Source organism: Panthera leo, chromosome A1, assembly GCF_018350215.1.
Source record: "Panthera leo isolate Ple1 chromosome A1, P.leo_Ple1_pat1.1, whole genome shotgun sequence".
Lineage (NCBI taxonomy): Eukaryota > Metazoa > Chordata > Mammalia > Carnivora > Felidae > Panthera > Panthera leo.
Genome location: NC_056679.1, coordinates 16,732,386 through 16,758,867, shown reverse-complemented (window position 1 = coordinate 16,758,867; position 26,482 = coordinate 16,732,386). Strand labels below are relative to the sequence as shown.

Genomic DNA, 26,482 nt, shown 5'->3' with positions numbered 1-26,482 from the left:
TGTGCTGACAGCTCAGAGCCTTGAGCCTGCTTCAAATTCTGTGTCTCTCTCTCTCTCTCTGTCCCTCACATGCTCACTCTCTGTCTCTCTCAAAAATAAATAAACATCAAAAAAAAAAAAATACTCGTTACATTTCTGCATAAATTCAAGAAGATAGAGGAAAACATGAATGTGACAAGAAGAGAAATGGAATATGTATCTTTCTGTCTAACTATCTGTCTGTCTTTCGACTTCCAGTAGCATGATAAATAGTTCTCCATCCCCTCACTTTCAATCTGAAGGTGTCCTCAGATCTAAAATGAGTCTCTTGTAGACAGCATATAGATGGGTCTTGTTTTTTGTTTTTTTTTTTATCCATTCTGATACCCTATGTTTTTTGGTTGGGGCATTTAGTCCATTTACGTTCAGTGTTATTATAGAAAGATATGGGTTTAGAGTCATTGTGATATCTGTAGGTTTCATGCTTGTAGCGATGTCTCTGGTACTTAATCTGTCTGTCTTTCTATCTATCTCTCCAGATGAAACATCTGGATGAAAATGACAATATCTAAAATAAAAATCTTACTGGTTGTGGTTGACTGATTAGACACTGCAGAAAATGTAGCAAAATAAAGCACATAAAAAATGAATAAAACATCTGTGACCTATGGGAAAATATAAAATATATATAAGAAAGAGGGTGCTATCCAGAAGGTGATGGGTACAGAAATTTATTTGAAGAAATAATGGCTGAAAAGTGTCCTAAACATAATGAAAATTTTAAGTCCAGGAATCCAACAAGTTCAAAAACCCGAGTAGAAGAAATAAGGAAGAAAGAAACAAAAAGCAAGGTACAGAAAAATCAAAGAGCTGCAAACCACAAATAAAGAAAATCAATGTTAAAAGCAGTCAGAGGGAAAAAAAAAGGGCACATTATATGCATAGCAACACGGATAGGAAAACCAGTCCACTTTTTGTCACAAAGTTTGAGAGCCAGAACATGATGGAGTGGCATCTTGAATGTACTGGGAAAAAAACAAAAAACAAAAAACAAACCCTGTCCATTAAAATACTGTACCCAGAAAATTCTTTCAAAAATGAAAGTGAAATGGTGAAATGGAGGTTTTTTTCAGATAAACAGAAGCTGCGAGATTTCATGCCCAATAGTCCTGCATTCCAAGAAATACTAAAGGAAGTTCTCACAGCAGAAGTAAAATAATACCAGCTATCGGAATGAAGTTTGGATCTATACAGAGCAATGAAAAATGCCAGAAATGATGGGTAGGTGGGTCAATACATGACAGTTTGTCTAACGTTTAGATATTCTTTAAAAGCTATTTGGTCAAAGGAAAAACAATAAAAACTTGTGGTGTTTGTAGCATATTCAGAAACAAAGTCCTTTAGGACAATGAGCGGTGGGTAGGGAACGGAAGCATAAGGCTCTTTCAGTATAAGTGAAAGGGATATTACTTGAAGGTAGACTGTGATAAATGAAAGAAGTATGTTGCAAAAGCTACAGCAGCCACTAAAACAAAAAATAAAGAATTATAGCTAATGAGCCAATCGTGGAGATTAAATGTAATTGTAAAAATTCAGTAAACAAAGAACAGATGTGACAAACGGAAAACAAATAATAAGGTGGTAGATAGAAGCCAAACTATTGAATGTAAATGTCCTAAACATATCAATAATCATGCAGAGATTAAGATAAGTCCCCGCTGAAAATAAAATGGGAAAATTTGAGATTACTATATAGCAACCTGCTGAAAAGAATTCTAAAAGAATTCTAAAGGAATTGCTAAATGTATACGAGAGACTATAAAGCCCTAATATAAGGCTATTTAGCTCATGAATGTTGTTTAAGATTCTATTTGGGAGGAATTTACACAAATGTTAGAGAATGAGAAATCTGAAAATTTGGAAGGAATGCAGTTGTTGTTTTGTTTTATTGTGATTTCCATTATCATAATGTGTTAAGGATTGGGTGGTGATCATTTTTATAATTTTAGATTTTGCCTGTAGCTAAGCGGGAGGAAAAAAGAAATAGTTCATCTGTTCCATTGTTGGGATACTTTCCAGATATGTTGAATTTCCAAGCAAGGCTCTTGACTTAGAATAGCTTCTAAAATTGAAAGTTTTTGGACTGTTGAGAATTTCTTGACCAGCTGCTTGGCAGCTAATGGATGATAGATTCAAAGATTTTTCGAAGGATTTTTTTTTTTTCTTTGTAGCAAAGTAAACAGATTTAAACATTTGGCTAAATAGTATAGTTTGGACTGAATATAAATGACACAGAATGAATCTTAATTGGTTTTATATTCTGGGAGCTATGGAAGTATGGTCTAGCAGTCTGAGATTAGGAACACAAGCCAAAATTATTAAAATTCTCTGGCTACAAAGATATTAGTTACTTTGCCTTCTAACACTTTCTTACTTGCATTTCCTGAATTTTTATCTTTCCTGAACATCATACAATTTTGTTTCTTAATAGTTCATCTGCCCTGATAAAATCCAATATGGATGTATATTGCAATTCCAAATGTTCTTTTCTCAAAATTTTAAGTTTCTCTCCATTTTGGAGTCTTAAAATGAATCACAATTTTCAGAGGAATGAGACTTACACTTCATGACTTGTTCACAGCGTTTAGAAAGCTGTTATTAAGACGTGTCCTATTTACCTTTTAACTACTTTTTATTTTTTTTTTCATTCTTTTTTTTTTAACGTTTATTTATTTTTGAGACAGAGAGAGACAGAGCATGAACAGGGGAGGGTCAGAGAGAGAGGGAGACACAGACTCGGAAATAGGCTCCAGGCTCTGAGCTGTTGGCACAGAGCCTGACGTGGGGCTCGAACTCATGGACCGTGAGATCATGACCTGAGCCGAAGTCGGCCGCTTAACCGACTGAGCCACCCAGGTACCCCTTAACTACTTTTTAAATTCCCTGCTATTTGCCAGCTATTAACTAGGTACTGGTAGTTATACCTTGAAGAATTGTTACAGCCATCAAAGATGTTACACTCCTTGCAATGACCTCTTTAGGCCATTGTAAGACATGGGACACCACTGTCATAGGCAAAATGAGTTTTGAAAATGATTTTCAATCCTTTTTTTTTTTTTACACGTAAATTCTACAAGTGAGTAGGCTTTTAATTATGTTCTTAATTTTAAGAAAATGTACCATGTTTTCACTCATGCTTGGGCTAATTGCAGCAAGATCATAATAAATCAATTATTTAAAGCTTTAGGGGTAAAATCAACTTTTAGTAAAAAAAAAAAGAACAAACAAAAAAACCATGCAGGGCGCCTAGGTGGCTCAGTTGGTTGAGCATCTGACTTGACTCAGATCATGGTCTTGCAGCTTGTGCGTTTGAGCCTCGCCTTGGGCTCTGTGTTGACAGCTCAGAGCCTGGACCTGCTTCAGATTCTGTGTCTCCTTCTCTCTCTCTCTCTCTCTCTGCCCCTGCTTGTGCTCTCTCTCAGAAATAAATGAATAAACATAAAAAAAAAACATGTTATTTAACTTTGGGTGAACAAACTACAGTTTTCTGCAACACACATTCTAGCAAATATGATTTCCTGTAACAAATATTTTTGGAGACAAGTTTCAAGTAGCAGTTCTTGGAATCCTCATTACAAACTATGTTACAGGAAATACTTTGGCTTTGGTGGTGAGCAGACATCGACATATGGACTCAAAATGTATATTTTTAGATGTATAGTATATATAGCCACACATATTACTTTGTTAAGGGAAAATTAAAAAATAATTCTGCAAGTCTCAGTCTTTAGCGCCTTGATTAAAAGGAAAGTAAAAATGAAATAAATAGCTTTGGCAACTGGTCATCATCTATGAAGTAAAGTTACCGCAAAAATCAATTTAAGTACATGTTTCTTTAGTATTTCAACTGACCAGCTTCTCTTTCCGTGTGAATTGTTTTCACCCAGTGCAAAGTGACAACAGTGTGATAAGATGACACTTACTAAAATGCTTTCACTAAAGAGACTGTTTTTAGGTACCTGGCATGTAACTTTTTAATGTCTAAATATGAACAAACTTTTTGCAATCGTAAAGTATGAAAAAGTAAATAATCAGTTCATAAAGCACATGCATGATTATTTTCTCTCATACATGATAATGTCGATGTTGTTCTCATTGCTTTTTTTATTCTTCAAGACATTATAAGAAAGTATAAAACTAAGTTTCTTAGATGGCTTCCATGATTTGTCATCTTTTTTAGCAATTTAATTGAGGTGTTTCTGATCGATTCAGATTAAAGAAGAAAGAAAACAGAGTTGATTATTCTTCAACTGGCAGGACATCATTGTAGAAGACAAAAGACAAAATATAAGTAGATTTAAATGTATGCTAATATGTAATTATTCACTAATCTTTTTCCTAATTGGTAACAAGGCATAATGGCTAAGTTAGTGATTATTTTCTGAAAAAAACCCTTTTAATACTTCTTAGAAAATAGGGAATCATGGCTTATAGCTTCTGGCTTCAGTTTAATGTCTATCTGTGACCAAATTAGAGAATATGAAGTTCATGAATTCCTTTTCCTCACTGCTGTGACTAAGATGACAGCTTCTGGAACTAGACAACTAGCTGCAAAGTCTTGTCTCTAGCATACTGTTTTTCTAAACCCACTAGCACTCATGTGAAACCTATCTAAGAGTAATGTTTTTAAGCATGTAAAATAAAATTTATGGGATTACAAAAGGAATCAACTATAAAGACACAGAGATACAAAAGCTTTTTCAAAATGTATTCTATTACATTGCATGTGCTTCCTGAGTACATTATGTAACAACACAGTGCACTTAAACACATGCGGGATAAAATTAATTTTATTTATTGATGCACAATTTGCATATAAAACGCATAGATTTTAAGTATGAAGTTCAGTTAGTTTTGATAAATATATACATTTGCGAAACCAGAACCTCATGAAGATATTAAATAGCTTAGCCTTTGCTATTGTAAATTGGAATTATATAGTATGCTCTCTTTTGTTCCTGTCTTCTTTTGTTCGGTATAATGATTAATACTTGCGATCAGCATATTGCTGGGTAGTATTCCATTGCACAGATATACATGATTTGTCTACCTATTTTCACTGTTGTTTATGAGCAATTGGGTTGCTTCTAGTTTTTTGGCTCTTACAAATAAGGCTTCTGGGTGCCCGGGCGGCTCAGTCAGTTAAGCGCCTGACCCTTGATTTCAGCTCAGGTCACGATCTCCAGATTGTGAGATTGATCCCAGGTCAGTCTGAGTGAGAAGCCTATTTAAGATTCTCTCCTTTCCTCTCTCTCTGCCCCTCCCCTGTCTGTACACTCTCTGTCTTTCTCAAAAATAAATAAATAAAAAAGAAAGAAATATAAATAAATAAAACTTAAAGTTTAAAAAACCAATCAAACAAGGCTTCTATGAACATTTTTGTATGCATCACCTTGGTCACATGTATTTTACAGATCCTGAATAAATTTGTAGTGGTAGAATTGCTGGGTAGATATAGGGAACTTAAAGGAAACTGCTTAAGAGATTTCCAAAGTGGTATTGCCATTTTACAATCCCATCAGCAAGTATGAACTGCAAATTATTTCTTCACCCTGTGAACACTTGACATCATCATTAAAAAAAATTATCCATTGTAGTAGTTGTAGAGTGGTAATTTATGGTGGTTTTAATTTGCATTTCCAAGATATCTCGTGAGTATTTCATGTGCTTGTTGTCCAATTGCATATCTACTTTAGTGAAATGGCTATTCAAATCTTTTGCCTATTTCCTTATTGTGTTATTAAGGTCCAATTTTTTTTTCTTATGGTTTTTTAGCTGGTTTAAGAAACCTTTGCCTAATCCAAAGTCATGAACATGTTCTCCTGTATTTCCTCTTAGGAGCCTAATAGCTTTAGCTTTTGCATTTAGGCTCAAAGCAATTTTTGTGGGTGGTTTAAAGCTAAGGTTGAGGTTAATGCTTTTTCATAGAGGTATCAAAGTGTTCTAGAACACCTGCTGAAAACAAAACAAATTAAGGGGGAAACAATAACCACCCTCTTCCCCATTCTATTACCTTGGCGACATGGTTGAAGACCAATTGAATGTGTATGTGTAGGTCTACTTAGGGACTCTCTGTCCTGTGCTTCTGTGCTCTGTGTCTATCACTTTGTCAAGTGCCACACTGCCTTTATTACTGGAGCTTTAGACTAATTCCAAAATCAGATGGTGTAAGTACTCCAGCTTTTTAAATTATTTTTCAAGATTGTGTTGGCTAGTTCAGATGTTGTGGATGTCAGTGTAAATTTTTACATTAGCTTGGAAATTTCAACAAATATCTCACTGGAATCTTAACTGGGGTTGTATAGTCTTAACAGGAGTGTGGGGAGGAATGGCACCTTCTTAATATTGAATCTTCCAATCCATGAACACAGTGTCTCTCTCCACCTTTTAAAGTTTCTCCCAAAAATATTTTAAAGTTTTCTGTTTAGAGATCTTTACATTTTTGCTGCATTTATTCTCAGATATTATTTTGAAATATTTATTTTATTATTTAAATTTTAAGTGCAGTTGTTTGTTGTCAGCAAATAAATATTCAGCTGGTCTTTGAATATTGATCCCATACACTGTGATTTAGCTAAATTTACTGATTAGATCTTGTAGGATGTATTTTTGTAAATTCCTTGGGAGTTTTTATAAACACCATGTTCTTTATAAATAAACCTAGTTTTACTTCTTCCTTTATGATTTGTATGCCTTTTTTTCTTTCTTTCATTCATTTTTTTCTTTTTTCTTGTATTTTTCTTTTTTTCTATTTTTTTTTTTTTTAACATTTCTTCATTTTTGACACAGAGCGTGAGAGGGGAGGGGCAGAGAGAGAGGGAGACACAGAATCCGAAGCAGGCTCCAGGCTCTGAGCTGTCAGCACAGAGCCCCATGCAGGACTCAAACCCAGCAACCGCGAGATCATGACCTGAACCGAAGTTGGTCGCTCAACCCACTGAGTCACCCAGGTGCCCCCTTTTAACAAATTTTTAAATTGTACTTGCCAGGGTATCCCATAACATGGTAAATAAAAGTGCTGATGCTGAACATTCTCACCTTGTTCCCAATTTTAGGGGAAAAACATTCAATATTTCACCATTGATTTTGATATCAGTTATACAAATTTTGCAAATACATTTCATTAGATTGAGATCATTCCCTTCTCTTCCTATTTAAAAATAATTATATTGCTGAAGTTTCCTTCTCTTTCTAGTTTGTGGAGATTTTTTTTTTCCCTGAATGAATATTGCGTTTTCTGCCTCCATTGAGACAATCATATGGTTTTTCTCTTTTATTTTATTGATGTGGTGAATTATGCTAATTTTCTAATGTTGAATCAGCCTCTCATTCCCGGGAAAACCTCTGCTTGGTCATGGGGCTTACATTTTGCGCAATTCAATTTTCTAACATTTTGTTGATGATATTTGAGTTCTTGTTCATAAAGTAAATTGGTTAGATATTTCTTTTCTTATAAAGTACTTGTGAGGTTTTGGTGTCAGGGTTATTCTTGCACCCGTAAAACAAGTTGAGAAGTTAATATGCACTTTAAACATTGAGGTAGTTTTGACAAAGCCACATGCATGTCGTATTGGACATTCAATTCATTTTTGTTTAGTGTTTACATGGTTACATGTGATGAAAATCCCAGTTTTGGGGGCATCTGGGTGGCTCAGTCGGTTAAACATCTGACTTCAGTTCAGGTCATGATCTCATGGCCCATGGGTTCAAGCCCGCATTGGGCTCTGCACTGACAGCTTGGAGCCTGGAGCCTGCTTCAGATTCTGTGTTTCCCTCCCTCTCTGCCCCTCCCCCACTTGTACTTTGTCTCTTTTCTGTCAAAAATTAAAAAATTTAAAACAAAAGAAAATCCCAATTTTCAAAGGCATGTAAATAAATTCTTATTTGTTCAATATAATCCAAATACCTCTTCCTGTAGTCTAGAGTAAATGAATTTTTTATTAGGAAATTATGTGTTTTTTAATAATAAAGATATATTTGAAATTTGAGATATGATAACCTGTCTAAAAATATGTCTTGCACTCACTGCTTTTGAATATCTGAACCGTAATCTGTGAGCTTTCTAAAAAGAATAATTCTAGATTGATAAGAGACTAGCCAGTGAGAGGATCTATAACCGAGCAAATTTGGGGACCCTGCTGCCACTGGACCCAGCTCACCTTCCATTCCATCACCTGCCTTGTTCAAGTGGGCTGGGAGCTAGCATTTTAAGTGTTCTAACTGATATAGTCCCATAGTAAATATATATTTAGACTTTTCTCATCCAAAATGGAAGTTTGGGAGCCTGGGGATAAATACAGGATGTTGGTAATAAAGGATGGATATAGCAGATATTAAATAAATACAAATATATTACATAGTATAAGGGTAGACATTATCGTAGCTGGCCAATTTGAATTTTTAAACAGAGACAGTTAGCCTTTAGAGATTTATATTACTTGATGGAAAATGTACAGTTTTCATGAGTACCCTTTGTATCAACTGTGTAGGGTTTATGCAAAAACAAAAACAAAAACAAAAACAAAAACAAAAACAAAAAACACCAGAAGTTAAAATTTTTAGAAAACAGGACTAAAAGAAGGAGGGAAATGATCGTGTGACTTAATCTTTCATATTCAATCACTTTATTCTTTCATTGATACAATACACCCTCTTTGAAAACCTGCTATGTTCAGTTTCTGTGCTGGTATTATTAAAACACCCACCCCTACCTCCTCTATGCTCAAACACAAATAGAAACAAAAACAAGAATCTCTTTATTTTAGGTTCTTGTCAAAAAAAGCACTTGAGCAATCTCACTACCTCACTTCCTATACATCCAGAATAAGAGCTATGAAAGTTTTATAAAAGTTTTCTACATTACGTCATAAAAGTTATAAAAGTTTTCTACATTACGTCAAATGTAGAAATTCTACTAACTTTTGATTTGTTAATATAATTGTATTTGATAGAGCATATATACTGATTGAAAATATTTACAGTTCTACTCTTTCAGATCCCTAAAAAATCAGGACTCTAAAAATCATGTGAAAATTAGGGGTTCCTGGGTGGCTCAGTCGGTTAGGCATCAACCTCGGCTCAGGTCACGTTCTCATGGTTTGTGGTTCGAACCTATGTTGGGCTCTGTGCTGACAGCTCAGAGCCTGGCGCCTACTTCCAATCTGTGTCTCCCTCTCTCTGGCCCTCCCCCGCTCATGCTCTGTCTCACTCTCTCTCTCTCAAAAATGAGTAAACATTAAAAAAAATTTAAAAACAGTATGTGAAAATTATATATTGAACATGTGTTTGCAACATTTTTCTAGAATGAAAACCATGATGTATTAGATAATATTCTTGGGCTTAAAAATTACTATTAGTTAGAGATTCAAAATATACACACTGCTTTTTAAATGATGGACTAGTTATCCTAGTCTGACATTACAAAGATTCTCTTTGTCCCTTCTTCCTGGATTGCCTCCTTCTTTTCTGCTCACATTTACTTGCGAAATTATTTCCATCAGTCAGATTGAGAAAAATGACTGTCACTCCAAACAGCATTCTGGCATGTTCTATCAGAAGTTGCTGCCTCCAAAAAAGCATTTTGAGACAATATGAACATTAAGTGCTCCGTCTGCCTTTTTTTTGTGTGTACACCTTCAATCTCACTTTTTTCCAGTCCCTGATCCCAGCCTGTAAATGTTCTCAGAGCCCTTTTGTTCTTAAAAAAAAAACAATTATCCTTAAAATTTTCCCAGAGCATGCTGTTTTCTCCTTCTCCTCCTCTCCCACTTACTCTACAAAGTCTTTAAGGTGGGTGCCAGATACTTCTTGCTTTCATTCCCTCTACCCTCATTCATTCTTGGAAAAGTGTATGAATTTTGTTCTAGCTTTTCTGTTGGAACCCTTCTCTTGAAGTGAAACAATGATCTATGTTATTTGTGACTTCTCAGTCACACAGGACGGAAGCTCTATTCACCTTAGAAACTATATTCACTTTATAGGTGACAGAAGCTCTATGCACCTTTCTTAAAAAATATGCTTGCAAACGTGAAGGGTCCATCAGGGTTAAAATGTGGTCCCTGTCAGGAAATCTTTCTTTATTCTGTGGCAGGGTGACCCTTGGCATATCACAATTTACAACATCTTTGCAACTTTCAAATCCCAGAGAAGGAAAAAGTCACATTCCTGACGGCAATATTTCAAACTTCTTCATTATTATATTTTTAAGGTGATCTGTGACCATTGATCTTTGACGTTACTGTTGTAATTGTTTGGGGCACCACAAACCACCCCTACATAAGACAGTGAACCTGCTCGATCAATCTATGTGTTCTGACTGCTCCACCAACCATTCCCTTATCTCTTTCCCTCTCCTCAGGCCTCTCTATTCCCTGAGACACAACAGTATTGACATTAGGCCGATGAATAACCCTACAATGACTTCAAAGTGTTCGTGTGAAAGGAAGAGTCACGTATTTCTCACTTTAACTCAAAAGCTAGACATGATTGAGCTTAGTGAGGAAGGCACGTCAAAAGCTAAGATAGGCCAAAAGGTAGGCCTCTTGTTCCAGACAGGTAGCTGAGTTGTGAATGCAGAGGCAAAGCTCTTGAAGAAAATTCCAGTCTTTTAGGGGGCCTGCGTCTCCGGTCCCTACTTCTTTCCCTGGCTCTAATGCTCCTAATCTGTTTGAACCCTGAATTTTGTTGACTTTATCATCATCCCACTCACTTGGGTGAGACAGAAAGGGAACTGAAGTGTCAAGAATTCTCTTCTGTCAACAAGAATAAGGCTCTGGCAAAGTGTTTTCCCCTAAAGAGTAGATGTTTGTTATGGAGAAGTTTCTAGGAGTATATCTCACAATGGTTTCCTTCTTCTCCCTCAGAGATAGGCAGCGACCTCTGGAGGGTAGATCTTCACCATGAAAATCTGGTGAGATTTCTAAACATAAACCCCATACAAATGTAGGGGATCCCTAGGACTGTGTCCTCCAGAAGTTTCTTGCTGCCAAGCTAGTCTATACCTAGTTTCCAGCAATTCATCAAAATTACCAGTTAAGTGTATCCATCATTGTGTGGCTCCAGCAGCTTTTGAATTAGTAGATCTCATGTATGACTCTTGATAGACTCTTGGGATGTCTATCCCTCTAGAACTTTCTTGGGGGGGGGGAATTTGTCTTGCAACCTGAGTTCTCAGATGGGTCCGAAAAAATAGGTGACTTTCAGTTTGCTTAGCTTTATTTATTTATTTTTTTTTATTGCAAAGATGGGAGTGAAGGTTTTTAAGTTCTTCACATGTCAGAGCAGAAACTGGAAGGCTGCAATTTACTTATGGACTTTTTCATAATCAAAGCAGGAAAAAGAAACTCAAATTCTTTTGTAGATTGTATATGTTTATGATATATCATTAATGGAGGCCTTGTCTTACATTGTTTGTATCTCCAATACCTGGAGTAGTAATTGACCCATATTTTGATGATTCGTATATTAGAGTTGACTATATAATCTAGATAATGAGTTGCTTAGTTCCTGTTGACCCCTCACAGTAAACGTTTTCTTTTATTAAGAGAGACAAACCGCTTTCCTAGAAATGATACTAGGGAAAAGGTTGCTCATCAAAAGATAATTGAGTAACATAATGGATGGCAAGTTGAATTACCACTTTGTACCTATTTTTGAAATACACATTTAGGAGACATTTCTTAAATCCATAGAGTTTGCAAAGTAAAGCTGCATGATAAATTTTTATTCAGTCGATACTATTTCTATAGAACTGATGTAATCTGTATGTATTGCTTTCTGTAACTGCTAACATGTGTAAAAAGAAAATGCTGGAAAACTTCAAGTGGATGAACAGGTATCAGCATCACCTGGATGTCTTGTTCAGGAACATATTCTCCAACCTAATTTTCAGACTAGGATTCAGTGAAATTAGGAGGAGCTAGACAACCTGCTTTTTTATTTAAGAAGCACTCCATAAGGAGCTGATACGGGTCACCTACTCTTTTAATATGGTGCCCCGGAGAAAGGCATTGTTCCATGGTCGCACGTATTGCCTCATGTGGTTTTTAGACAGAAGCTGGAGTCAATTAATAATTGAATTTTGTGTGGGGCGCCTGGGTGACTCAGGTGGTTAAGCGTCCAACTTGGGCTCAGGTCATGATCTCCAGGTTTGTGAGTTCGAGCCCTGCCTTAGGCTGTGTGCTGACAGCTCCGAGCCTGGATCCTGCTTCAGATGCTGTGTCTCCCTCTCTCTCTGTGCCTCCCCTGCTCGCTCTCTCCCTCTCTCTCTCAAAAATAAAAATTAAAAAAAAAATTGAATTTTGTGGCAGTAGTCTGAATTTCCAGTATTTTATACTGTTGATTATGTTATCATGATTCTAAGACAAGCTGCATGGGAGGCAGAACAATCATCTTATGATGAGCACAGAAGGGGCCCCATGCGTGTGGAGTTGGAATACCTTCCCTTTCTGGAGGGAGGTGGGTTACAAAAGTGCTTGACATAGTCAAGACACTTGTTTCCCTTTAAAATTTACCTTACATTTGTGCTTAAACACAAGTAAGAATTCATTTAGCATATTTAATATCTGTACTATATTATATATTTCCTGAGAGAAATGACTTTGTCCTGAAACAACATAAGGGTAAATGTTACTCTTGCCTTTACCGGAAATTACTTTGCTTATGGGCTGAATGAAGTAAGAAAGAATGGAAATGTAGGCATATGAGGGAATTCATTACCATAAATTCAAGTCTCATAGAGAATTGATGTTATAAAGCTTGAGTGAAATAAGGAAAATTTCTTTTGTAGGGAACAGGTTTCTGGGAACCGGTGTGTTTTAGTCGGAAAGAAACATGGGATTTAGAACCACTTGGTCACACATTTAAATCTTGGCTCCGATAATTAGGACATTAGCTGTTTACCCTCTTGTGTCTTAATATCTTTGCGTTTCATCTTTTCATTGTTAAATAGATAATAATAACATAGCTTACAGGGTCAATGTGAGGATCAATATTTTTGTCAACAAAGAAGAAAGAGGAGAAAGGGAATGGAGGGATTTATTTTCTTCTCCATCATTTATTTCTCTGCTTCTTTTCTTGTATACTAATCTTTTCTGTTTTTTATTTGAAAACAAAATTATAATTGTATAAAAAATTTAATTATTGTGTCAACTGTCTACTAATCAACTTCTACAACTGAAGTTAGAATGCTGGTTTTCTTTTCAGAAGAGAAATTCCAAATTTCAAAATCTAAGATTTTTGGGGGGGGGTCACCCTCCCTCTTCTCCCCAATAACCAATTATCCCCTTGGAAACAATATGGTCACCACTGAGAATGCATGGACTGGAGGGACTAGAACAGGACATTTAAAAGTCCTAAGGAACAGAACAAAGGAGTCTCTTCCTGTCTCTCTACCTGGTCTCTCATTCCTACTTTTTTTCAGCAGAAGGATTTTTCTTCCTGTCTCTGAACATGAACCTTCTCTTTTACACTGGTTCCTTGGCCCCAGTCTCAGATATACATCACTTCATAGTCCAGGTTTTTAAGAGACAGGTCCAGGTCCAAATTTCTAGGAAATAAAATTCAGAGGCCCAGGATTTGTCCAGTGTTTTTCTCTGATTCCATCAATTGTGGACACAAATGTGGATGTGTTCATGTCATTCTCAGCCCAAGTGGTTAGGGGAGTGAAATCTCTCTAAAGGAGGCTTGAGTAAGTTCTGTAGGGACAAAAAAGTTTTCCCTTCTTTTCTTCTAGGTTCTTTGGCTTGTTTAATAATGAAGTTGATATAAGACATGTTAACAGGAGAAAAACAAACACAATTTAATAACATGTATACCTTTTGTATGTGGGGTGACCTGATAAGATGGGGGCTGGTGGCTTGGGCAGTGAAAGAATTCACCTAAGACAGAACAAAGGAGACAGACATTTATTGATTACACCGTAAGGGAGCAGCAGACAGGACAGCAAGGAAAGACTGTCTCTGGTAGGGGGACTGTAGTTAAGGGGGAGGAAGAGAAGGAATGAGAATGTCTGGAACTTTCCTTTTGGGTACCTTGTGCCTGGGTGTAAGTAATCCTTTGCTCAGGTATGGCTTATGGGTATTTCAAAGTGGGTTGCCTAATAGGTTTGTTTCTATTCAGCCAGGGGGTCACTGTGGGCCCTTGTACCTTACACAGGTTTCCACTGCTCAAGCTGGTTGCCTAAAAGCAGCCTCTACACTGTATACATGGGAGAGACTTAAGAAAATTGAGCATCTTCCCCAGTGTCTGAAGCTATCATCTTAATTACCATCTTCAGTGAAAGACATATTAAGACGTTAAGGGGGAGAAGTCAGTTATGGGAGGTTAACAACAAAAAAAGCATGGTTAAAAGGGTAAGGTTGTTGTGCAGATTGAAGTTGCCTTCTCCGTTGATAAGAGTTTCTGGAAATGTGTGGTCATCCCCCTCTTTCTGGTACAGCCAGGAACACACACTTGCAAATGGAGATTTCCCTTACACATGTAAATGTCTCCTTCAAGAAGGCAACTTTGACTTGGTTTTCAGAGCTTGTTTTGTGTTTGCAGTTACTTAAAAATAATCAGCCAAAAATATTCCTTATACCAGAGAGGCATGCTTTGGGGTGGCAAATTCTGCTCCCCTATAGTTCTTTAAGAAGTGAATTATGGGGGCAGAGAGGGAATGTTTTTCATTTCCAGCAAGTAGTCAAAGCATAGTACCTGAGTTCAGACTGTGGAAAGTTCGGATATGGGAGTTTTTATTTTATCTTTTGGGATTTGGACATCCATTTCAGTGTTTCAGCCCAGTGTAGGGGCAGGAAAATTTTCCTTTCTTCCCTTTTCGGTTCTTTGGTGGGTCTAATAACTAAATTGACCTAAGAGAGATTAACGGGAGAAAAACAACTTGAATTACCTATGTGCAGGCGACCTGTAAAATGTTAAGAGCATCCAAGTAACTGAAGCTTGCATGACCTTCTGAGCTAAGGAAAAGGTTGGGGATCTGGAGATACAAAGGGGAGGGGTGTTATTTGCAAGAAGGTAAGAGGAGATATTTGGAAAACAGAATTTGCCCCATTATGCAGAAATGTTCCTTAGGTAAAAAGGAATCTCTGGTAATAACAGTCTTCCTGGTACAGGCCCCCTTTCTGATGTAAATTTAGGCAGTTGAGGGGGAGTTCAAGAGATTTTCTTGAACAAGCCGATTTTGATTACTTTTAGCTTAAAATAATCTTTATGCCAAAGTGGTGTATTTTGGGGAGACTTGCTTTGGACCCCTTCACTAGACATGATGAAAGCAGGATTTTAGTAAAATAAATCTAGTCATGACATAAACAATTAAGTGGAGATAGGAGATTCTGGATAAATGTAGATGAGTAAGGAAGCTATTGGACTCGTTAGGAAGAAAGTAATCACTTTAATTAGGAAGGTGGCAAGTTATAGTAGAAATAGCTCAAGGTTTGGTGTCAGCTCTAACAATTCAACTTACTCATCTGTAAAATGAATACAATCATACCTAATTTGCAGGATTATTTTTGGAAGATTAATCATAATGTAGGAAAAATACCTGGGCTATGTGGAGAACAGACTAGGAATTCATTCTATACATAGAATATTTCTCTTGCCCTCTCCCTCATGCTCACTCTGTCTTACTTTGTCACTATCTCTGTTTCTAAAAAAAAATTTTTAACATTTATTTATTTTTGAGAGATGGGGAGAGACAGAGCATGAATGGGGGAGAAGCAGAAAGAAAGGGAGACACCGAATCGGAAGTAGGCTCCAGGCTCTGAGCTGTCAGCACACAGCCTATCACTATCTCTGTTTCTAAGCATCGTTTTCTCTTTCCTTAGCATACAATTTGGGCTGAACATAATAACTCTTTATAATTTGAGAAAGGTCTGTATTTCTCTAAGACAAACTGACATGTCCTTCCCAGCTGTCACTTTTCCCTTTTCATTGCATGCATTCATGTTTAGGTGCAGGAAGAAAAGTCCTTGATTAGTCCTACTGATTTAGAAGACCAGGCACCATGGTTTCCATCAATAATAAGGAGAGAGATCATCACTTGGCTTCATTGCTGTCTCACCTGGGAAGATTCGAGAAGTCACTGATTGGATAGTTACACCAAAATCAAAGATCCAAGTCTATATGTGCTACAGGTACACATGTCACTGTCTATAGGACTGCCCTATTCAGGTCTCAGCTTGCATTTGGGGAAAATGTGTCAAACTTTATGAAGATGTTTGTTTGGTCCTCCGCTTAATCCCCAGAGGCCACATCCTGGCACTTTCAAAAAATCTCTAGCCTTATAACCACATTAACACATTAAAAGTGTTTTGTTTTAATGTTGCAGGAGAGGATACTGCTAGCTCAAACAATGATTTGTGGGAGATTCATAGCTAAGCAGCTGGCTAGTCATAAAAAAAGTAGCACCAGTCCCAAGGAATAATAATAATATAATACAATGGCCTTAATAATTAATATTGTTATCATAATATGGCCTTTATAAAGAGGCCTGTCATGTATGCCATGCACTTTTGGATGAACAACTGTGCAAAGTTGTATACTTTCATCCTGAGGAGAACATTTCATTATAAAGAGGCCACAAATGTTGCTGCCTGATGGGCTCAGATTCTAAGTGCAAGTGAAATACTAGAATAGCTGTAGATTTTTTTTCATGAATCATTTTTCAAGATGTCACATGCGGAGTATGCCTGCTACAGACTGAATGTCTGTGTCCCCTTCCAAATTTATATGTTGAAACCTAATATGTGTGACGGTATTTGAAGGTGGGGCCTTTGGGAGATGGTGAGGTCATGAGCGTGAAGCCCTCACGAACAGGATTCGTGTCCTCGTAAAAGAGACCTCGGAGAGTTCTCTAGCACCTTCTGCCATGTGAGGACACGCTGAGAAGTTGACCACCTATGGCCCGGGAAGCGGCCTCTCTACAGACACTGAATCTGTCAGGGCCGTGATCTTCGACTTCCCAGACTCCAAAACCGTGGACTAACATAATGCCATTCTGAAATGCCACCCCCTACTAATCAATGACTGTCAGGAACAATTCCAGTGTGATGGTTTGAGCAGTTGGCAGGACACGTAAATGACTGCAGCAACACTATTTGCTCTCCACACTTGAAACGCAAGCTTTGAGGGCATTTTTGAGAAAAAAAAAAATCACACTGGAGGTTCATTCTGCCAACGTTCATATGTACTAGCTCCCAGGAAACATACTGAAATATGGTAATGACTGCCAGTGTTTTAAGTGAATAAGTAGACTTTTAACTTCTGGGTTAGATTTTTAAAGAATGACCACAAAGTATTTACTACTTCTCCTATTCAACGAGTGGAATCTGTTTCCTCAACTCTTAGATCGAGAATGACCCCATAGTTTCTTTTTATATTCTTATAACTTTTATTTTCATTTTTCCTGTTGTTTGGGTTGCTGCATCTTTCCCTAAAAAAGTAAACAAAACAACTAGATGTTATCCTTTTTATGATTTTTTTTTTAATTTTGTGGAAGAGAAGAGTAAGGCCTGTTTCCTTTCTATTTCTAAAATCTTCCCCATCACTTATGAGATGCTTGTAAAATTTTCCCATCACCTTTGATGTTAAAAATCTTCTTCCACCGTGAGTTTTAATTCATCTATTCCATTCTTAATTTTTATTGATATTTCTTTTACTCATCAAGCACATTTTCTTTTTTTCCAGCTGTTATCCAATTCCCTTTTGATTCTGTTCTTGTCTTCCTATTTCATCCATAAGTTGTCTCATAGATTTAGTTTTCTTCCATTTAAAACAAATAATAATTAGAGACTTTGAAAAATATCATGTATTTTCCGCACTGAATTTGGACATTTTATTTGCAAAGTTCCAACCTCTTATGTAACAAAATATTTTTTAAGTCTCCTAGTATGCTTTATTCTTTCAACAATTAGTTCAAAAGTTCAGTAGTTATTTTGTAACACTGTGCTAATTGGTTGTGATAAATTGGTGAAAGCAACATAATCTATTTACTAAAACTTGTATAGGGAGTGGACTCTCCAACACACTCTTTACCAGTAGATAAAGTGAATATTTTTACTGTGATTGTCATAGGTAATAGAGATTGTCTCTCTCTCATAGAGAGAGAGAGAGTATTACTTGATTTCTGTTTGAATATTTTTCTTAGATCTGAAATCAGAAGGATGATTATGTGCCCATCCCTTAAAAAACATTGTGGTGTCCAGTATTACTCTATTTAGCTAGCACCGTTCAACAAGTCTGTTTCTAAGAAAGAACCACATCTATATCTGGTCAGGTATTCCAGGCGTCAGACACCAGGACAGAGTTGCAAGTTCAAGAGATTTATTAGGGTTAATCACTGTGTAAGACAATGGGAAGAGGAAGCAGAAGTTGGCAATGAAAGCCTTCGGAAGGCAATGCAAGTTGAACACCTGTGAAAATAAGGGAGCAGGAGGAAGGACAGGGTAAAGAGGACCTCACACTGCAGTGTAGCTCTGAGAAAGTCTCAACTAATCCAGTGGGAACCCAGATGAAAAGACTCTCTTCCTGCCTGGGGCAGAAAAGCTAAACTCTAGAACCTCCTCTGCTGTATCATTGTCTAAGAGCTTCCCAGGAAGACCATAGCCCCTGCTCAAATGCTATGATGGATCTCAAAGTCACTGCAGCTGAAGATGGTTAGTTAAATGCACTCCTTCTGGTAGGTTCCCTCTTGAATAAAGATCTGAGGTGTGCATTTACATGGCTGCATTTACAGTTTACTCCTTGCACTATGCAGATCTACTTCTCCATATGTGGAAACAACTCTTCCATGGTTTCTGTCAGCTTCTCTTTCTGAAGAAATACTTGAAAGAGGGAAGTTTGTGGGATTAACAGTAGTCCCTACTGCTTTAGTTAGTCTGGTAGCTTACAACTGGTACTTACTATCTCCTTCCTCCTCTATCCTTTTGTTATCTTAAACCATGTCCTTTATAGGCCTTGATGGCTTATCCAGTGGTATGACCCAAGCTTTCTTTCTCAAGAGGCTAATATACTGGTAACCACACCACTCTCAGGTCAGTATAGTTGCATTTGTCCATTGAAAGTCACATGTAGGCACGGGATTACCAAAGAACCACGTTGTTCCCTTCTGTTTTGTGACAGTAGTCTTGCTGATCAACATCAATTATCCCTCCCAGATGGTGACTGTTATTCTAGTCTACTGTTTCCTAGACCCAAGAAGATCAAAATGACCAGGGCCTACAGTATAGTCTCAGCTGAGTACTTCCTACCACTTTTGGGGAGCAAGACCTCTAACCCTGCAAAGTCCAGTGTTGGAAAAATAGAAAACTCAATGTCTCTTGGGTCATGACGAGAAGTGGATAAAGGGCCACTATTACATTCATCGTTGGTTCCTACATTCATGTGTTCTTCTTAATGGGGGCATAGTGCCTTACAGAGGTTACTGATTCATGATTATACTGCAGCCTGGAGTATAACACCTAAATTTTTTCCATATGGTCTCTCCAAGCTGTAACTTCATCTATATTTTAGCAAACCATTCTTATGCTAACAGTCTGGAATCTTCTTAACGTGCTGGTGTTGTATATAATAACATTCTTATACCCTCTTCACAGTGAAGTAGGTCCTCTGGTTAGATGCTCTATTGAGTCAGCTTTTATGCCAATGTATCAGGCACTGAATAAGACTCTGGGTAGTTATGTTTGCTTTCTATAATCATACTTGGAATATATTTTCCCTTCTTGTTTGAATGAACCAATGGCCCTTCCAGTCTGGAAGGGATGTAATGTAGTCAGCTTGTCATTAAGTAACTGGTTGGTCTCTTGAGGACCAGTGGTCTATCACTGGTATATTGCACGTTCAGAGGCAAGAATAACTAGAATGGGCTTAGGAAATCTATTCTGCTTGGCCTATGTATAGCCTCCAACTCTCATCAAGACCACTTCAATCATGTGTCCTTTATACCCATTGTAGTGTGGCTGATGATGAAGGCCGAGTGATGTCAACTTACAAAAGCACTTTGTCTATTTGGTGGTTTAGTGCCTCTATAATGGTAGATACTTTGTGGTAGACATTAACATGTGATAGAAAAATATTCACAGTTGATGCCCACCTCTGTTAATCTGAACGGATGCCTCTACTTCAGATCTTCTTGTCTCTCATTCTCCAGTCATTTTCCTTTTAGGTCTCTGACCAGCTGTCACTGTCCATGAGTCTGTATAGATTATCACCTCAGGCCACTTCTCTCTCCACCCAATGTGATCAAAACAAAATGGACTAGATGCCTTACTTGAAGTCCCATCCACTGGGAAGATTTTCCCTCACTACTCTCGTTCAAAGCCACCCCTACATGTAATTGTAGTGCAGTCACTATCCATTTTCAGCTGTGTCTACATACCAAGCTCATTCATTGTAAAGCAAGATTGGCATGATTATTTATCTTCAAGGAAAAATTAGGGTGAGCTTGTCTAACTATGGTCGGTGATATGTGGGTCTGGGCTACCTACTCATACATCTTAGTCATGTACTCTGATGCGGCTTGGATTCGATCACATATGTGCCATTTCCATCTTATGATGGACTACTGCCAGGTGTGCCCAACTTTATGACTTATTGGTCTGATAGAACTCAGTCCAAAATGTGATACATTGTCACCTGCTGCCTCTTAGTTAAGGGTCACACCCATACTAGAGCCTAATAGCATGTCAGGATCTGTTTCTTGAATAGTGCATACATTTCTGCTATAGAAGGTATGTCCTTGCTTCAGAACATCAAGGATCTTGTGATGATTCTTCTACTAGGGCTTGAAATAACTCCATACTGAAATTTTTCTCCAATATAACCTTCATAATGTTAGAGGGACTATGGTTTGTATGGTCAGAGATAGAGACAGACAGCTTGTATCACAGCTTGGACCTGCTTCTGGGCCATTTCTTGCTCTAGGCCCCACTCAAAGCTAATAGTCTTTCATGCTCTTGGTATATGGGCTGGAATAAGCCCATATTCATATCACAGAATGTGTAACTTCCAAAACCCATGAAACCTAAACAGATTTAGCAGTATTGGTCTTGCTTCTCTTTTTCTTTCTTTTTTTTTGGGGGGTGGGCAGGGGTGGGTAGGGTGGGATATTCAATAAAAGATACGAGGTGCAACAATATGTCTTTCACTTTGTGATTAACATAATCCCAGAACATATTTTCTGGGATTGCCCCTGACCACTGGACACCCAAAAGCTTTACCAAATGGCATGTTCTGGAATCTTCATGGAGTTTATTTCTCACTCTTTGGAGTACATGTGTCTTATTAAGGCCTCCAATTATGCCTTTGCTTCTCTATCAAGATGTCATTGATGCAGTGCATCAAGCCCAATGTTCTTTGGGCTTGTCCAGACCACCAAGTTCCCTTTAGACTGTGTTATGACAGAGGACAACACAGTTAACATATATAAAGCAAATAAATATTGCTATCAGTTTCATAAAGCAAAGTATTTGTCTTTCCTGATGGGGATAGAAAAGGACACATTTACCAAATCAGGAGCTACATGCCATGTGTCTGCTATTCTAAGTAATCTGTTGTAGTATACTCTTCATATCAGAATATTATATCAGATCTCTTATTAGGATAGTCTCATGACCTACCTGAGACCATACAGTTTGGCAACTTTAATCAAGGCTGCTACTTGGTTGAGCTTGTGTTAATCTTACAACCACTCTCAGGGACCTGCTTGGTTTCTTTAGGGGCCAGGGTGGCAGATTAAATGAAGATATGCAAGGGATCTTCCTCCTTGCAAACTTTAGATCTTTAAGGGTAACCTTAATCTCCACTAACTTTCCTTGAATGTGTTATTGGGAGAGGTCACTGAGAGAACTTGACCACTAGTTGACCAGCAAGTTGGACCTGGCAACTGGAGGTTCCTCACCACCTTTCCTGTCCTTGGAAGGTGCATTCTGCTTGACTTACTTATTCCCAAAAGCTGCACCAAAGACAGCCTTGAGATAGTGATGTGGTGTTGAAACCATCTGGCTAGTGTAGAGATCTACTTATCTTGCAGCCGCCCAAGACAATCCTCACAGGTAAATTCCCTTGCTTATTAAAACTGCTACTTACCAGTCTGGAATGACTGGTGTCTTTCTTGAGTCTCTTCCTGCCCTCTGCATGGGAACTGGTTTCAAATAACACCCAGGATCTGCATGAGGTTACAAACTAATAGTGATATCTTGGCTAAGGTGGAGGGAATAGTGATTTATTTTCAGAGGTTTTAGTTTGGCCTTCCCCAAAGTGATACTTCTTTTTATTTTATTTTATTTTTTTAATTTTTTTAATGTTTATTTATTTCTGAGACAGTGAGAGACAGAGCGTGAGTGGGGGAGGGACAGAGAGAGAGGGGGAGACAGAATCAGAAGCAGGCTCCAGGCTCTGAACTGTCAGCACAGAGCCCGACGCGGGGCTTGAACTCACAAACCGTGAGATCATGACCTGAGCTGAAGTTGGTCGCTCAACCAACGGAGCCACCCAGGTGCCCCTTATTTTATTGTTTTTAAGTTTACTTATTTATTTTAAGAAAGACAAAGACAGTGCAAGTGGGGAGAGGGGCAGAGAGAGAGGGAGAGAGAGAGAATCCCAAGAAGGCTCCGCACTGCCATTGCAGACCCTGACGCAGCGCTCGATCCCATGAAACCGTGAGATCATGACCTGAGCCAAAACCAAGAGTTGGATGCTTCACCACCTGAGCCGCTCAGGCACCCCCTCCACCCCGAGTGTGATTGTTCTTAAAACACAGGCCAAAGCCCTAATGAAGGTGTTACTCTAGGTAGAGTGGCTTCTCCGACTGAGTAGGCTCAGGATTCCACTTATTTTTTTATTTTTTAAAAAGAATTTTTTTTATTTTAAGTAATCCCTACAGCCAACATAGGGCTCAAGCTTTCAACCCTGAGATCAAGAGTTGCATGCAAGCTTTCAACCCTGAGATCAAGAGTTGCGTGCTCTACTGCCTGAGCCAGCCAGGTGTCCCAGGACGCCATTTATTATCTGGCCCTCAAATGCTTCCACTTAACAGGGGTGTCATCATGATATTTGATATCTTTCATTATCAACTTAAATAACGTGTCCAACAACAGTGGAAATATCTGGGTTAGTAATTTTCCAAATATATTCCGCAGCTTGTGAAAACCTTATGCTCCTAGTAATACAAAAATGTTACTTGCCTAGACGATGGTTGGGCTTCTGAATGCTGGCTTCTTTTAGAATGGAATGCAAGAGTAATGGACACTGAGTAAGTAAACAAAAACATATGCTTTGCTTTCTGTCCTTTATGTACATGTATAGGGATGATATTGGCAATTTCTGGGGAGTAATATTTAAATTTTTTTCTATGTATGTTGCAAAAATTTTTAAGCTTCTATTGATATACTCACACATAAAAAACGGTGTTGTATTGAAGATTTTGTTAAGAAGAACACTGCTTTTTGTATACCTGAAATTCCAGAAAGCATTAGAGCTGTATGATGAGAGTACCAGTCAAAAACAATCTCTTCTTCCCCTTACCAGTAGATCATTTCAACCTCTAAACCCAAAGGACCCAGAAGGCAGCCTGGGATGGGAGACAGAAGAGCTACGTGTAAAGGGAAAAGAGAAAAGCTTACCATATGCCTCTTCCCAATGCAGCTTCCAGCTTCCAATTGAAATAAAATCTGACGAGAAGGAAGGGGAAATTTAATCTCGATAAAATATCTAGTTTGACTATTTCATTAGACTCGATGTACAGTTGCTAAAGTGAGACTTTTATGAGATTAAGTGATTAGGAGAGATTTATTAAGCAAAAGTGGCCTAAATAGCCATGTGATCCACCTGAGAAGTCAACCAAAGGGTGTGGAAGAAATGCCAGATTTAATCAGGCACCAGAGAGAAAAGAGTAGAGTTTAGTTTTTTGCTACCACACTATGAAGTCACACTCTTTTAGCACAATAGTTAGATTTGTGGAAGTGTAAGAATCACAAATGAACCTAGATAGTGAAGCAATTTACAAAGAATAAAAAAAAAAAAGCTTACTTCTAAATATGTCAAGTTTGAGATACACGTAAGTCATTTAAATGAAGGTATAACACAGTGAATTAATTACGTGGGGTTAGAGCTCCGAAAAGAGGTCACTGTTGGAGATCTTAATTTGAAAGTCAGCACGAGTAGTATTAAAGTCATGGAGGTGGAAAAGTGCAGTTAGGCCAAGAGTGAAGACCTGAGACAAGCGGACTTGGAACAAGGCAATGAAACTTCTTACATTTGGAGATCAGAGAGAAGAAAGGAAGCTAACTTGAGTTACTGAGTGGAGGTATTCAGAGAAGTAATGGGAGAATGACCAAAGAAGTCAAGAGAAGGCAGGAAAATATTGGCAAACATGTCAAATGTTGCTAAGAAGTTGAGAAGGGAGGGGCACCTGGGTGGCTCAGTCAGTTAAGTGTCCAACTCTTGATTTGGGCTCAGGTTATGATCTCAAGATTTGTGAGTTTGAGCCCTGAGTCAGGCTTTGCACTGGCCATGCGGAGACTGGCCGGTCTCCCTCTGTGTTTGTCCCTCTCCTACTCACGCACCCACAGGCACGTTCTCTCTCTCTCTCTCTCACACACACACACAATAAATAAATAAACATTAAAAAAAAAAAGAGGTCAGGAAAGGATTTGTAAGTGACTTGCTGAAGAGCATGATGAAGGTCATCGGTGAAGCTAATCAGGGATGTTTAAGTAGAATGGCGGGATCAGGATTTGTATCACAGACCATCAAAAAACAAGCGCTATGTGGGAAAAGGAAGAGAAAAGAACACAGTGTGCAGCCGATTCAAAAAGTTCTCCTGTGAAGAGGGGTGGAGAGATTTGGAAATAACTACAAAGGTATATGGGCTTGTGAAATTTGCTTAAGGAAGGGATATCTTGTAGCGTGTTTGAATGATGATGGAAGGGACCAAGTAAAGAGGGACGGTTTAAAGAAGCAAGACAAGAAGGTTCAGCTCTCAGTAGATCTGGAGAGGGCATGTGTTTATGGGATCAAGGATACATGCGGGGAGAATTCCTTTTGATAGAAGGAATACAAAGGCAAATATAATTAATGAAACGAAAGTGATCCCGGTTTGCAGGATCCAGCATATAGACAAATAATTTGTTCAAAAAATAGTTTTAGTGTTATATTCCTTCGGTTGGATGGGGACTCAATTGTTGTAAAGACACCAATAACATAACAGTCACATAAAAAAGTTGAGATGGATGTGCTCATGAACTAGAAATGAAGAAATCGAAAAATCTATCATTACACTGTGACTTCAATGTTTTATGTCTCTACTTCTTCATCTAAACAGCAGGTGTCCTTCAGTATTTTCTGAGCATCTGCTGTAAGCCCAGTCCTGGGTTATAGCTAGATATTTATTTTGGTTAACCTACAACTGACAGAATTCATAAAGCAGAGCTATTAATCTATTTTATAGATGAAAAAAATGAAATAAAGAGACAATAAGTTACCTGAGGCTCTGGGGCTAAAAAGAAGGCCAACAGGGACTAAAAATTTATGTTTTCATGATTGTAATTCCCCTTATACATTACAGGAATGTTGAAAAATATAAATATATTGTAATCAGTAAAATACCTTGTACTATTCTCAGTATAAAGTCCCAGTATGTGTTTAGAATGGTTTTTTAAAATATGCCAATAGCAGAGCTATCGTGTATGTCTTGAAAATTTATGTAATGAGTCGGGAGTAAAAAAAAAAATCATCTGCAAATATTCGGTATTTTTCACAGAATTTGCATTGATTTTTCCTTATTTTCCAGAGCCATCCCTCGCCCTAGTCACAGCCATCTGGTTTCCTTCTACATCTTGCTATCTCAGTAAAGCTAAAGGAACAAGCTGATCTGCTGGGAGCAAATCAATTTCTCATTATCCTTAATGTGTGAAGATGAGACTACTGACAGTGATCACAGTCTTTGTCTACGGATAGGGTTGAAAACTTGTGTTTACATAACAGAAAATGTTTTCATATAGAAGAGCCGGAATAGGCATACATGGCTGTGGGATGCTGTGTCTTAACGTGGAAGCTAATTCCTCTCAACAAATAAACTTAGCACTTCTCAACGTTGAGGGCTAAGAGGCCTCTTTCTGAGAATGTGGAAGAATTCGAAAGAGGTGTGCATCTATCAAGTACTTCAGAGTGCTTGAAAGAATCTGTCTGGCAGAATTTAGAGGTAAGAAGATCAAAGCGAGGAGGGCCAGTGAAAAAATGAGATAAGGTTCCTATTCTCATGAAATACACATTCTAGTAGAGGAATACATAATGCAAACAAATAAAAACATGAAAAGACTCCAGTGGTAAGTCCCATGCGAAGAGTTAACATAGGGTACTGTGTTGAATATGACTGGTGACTACCTTATTTCGGTGGTTGAGAAAGGCTTCTCTGAGGAGGTAACATTTAGGAAAGAACGCACTTGCAGGG

General features: G+C 37.9%; 1 long non-coding RNA gene across 1 annotated transcript; it reads left to right on the top strand.

Moving 5' to 3' along the window:
* The first annotated feature begins 6,026 nt into the window (after positions 1 to 6,026).
* On the top strand, positions 6,027 to 26,123 carry LOC122198860. The gene is made up of 2 exons (XR_006193192.1): positions 6,027 to 6,206; positions 25,823 to 26,123. It is a non-coding gene; the product is annotated as an uncharacterized LOC122198860 (long non-coding RNA).
* Positions 26,124 to 26,482: the final 359 nt, after the last annotated feature.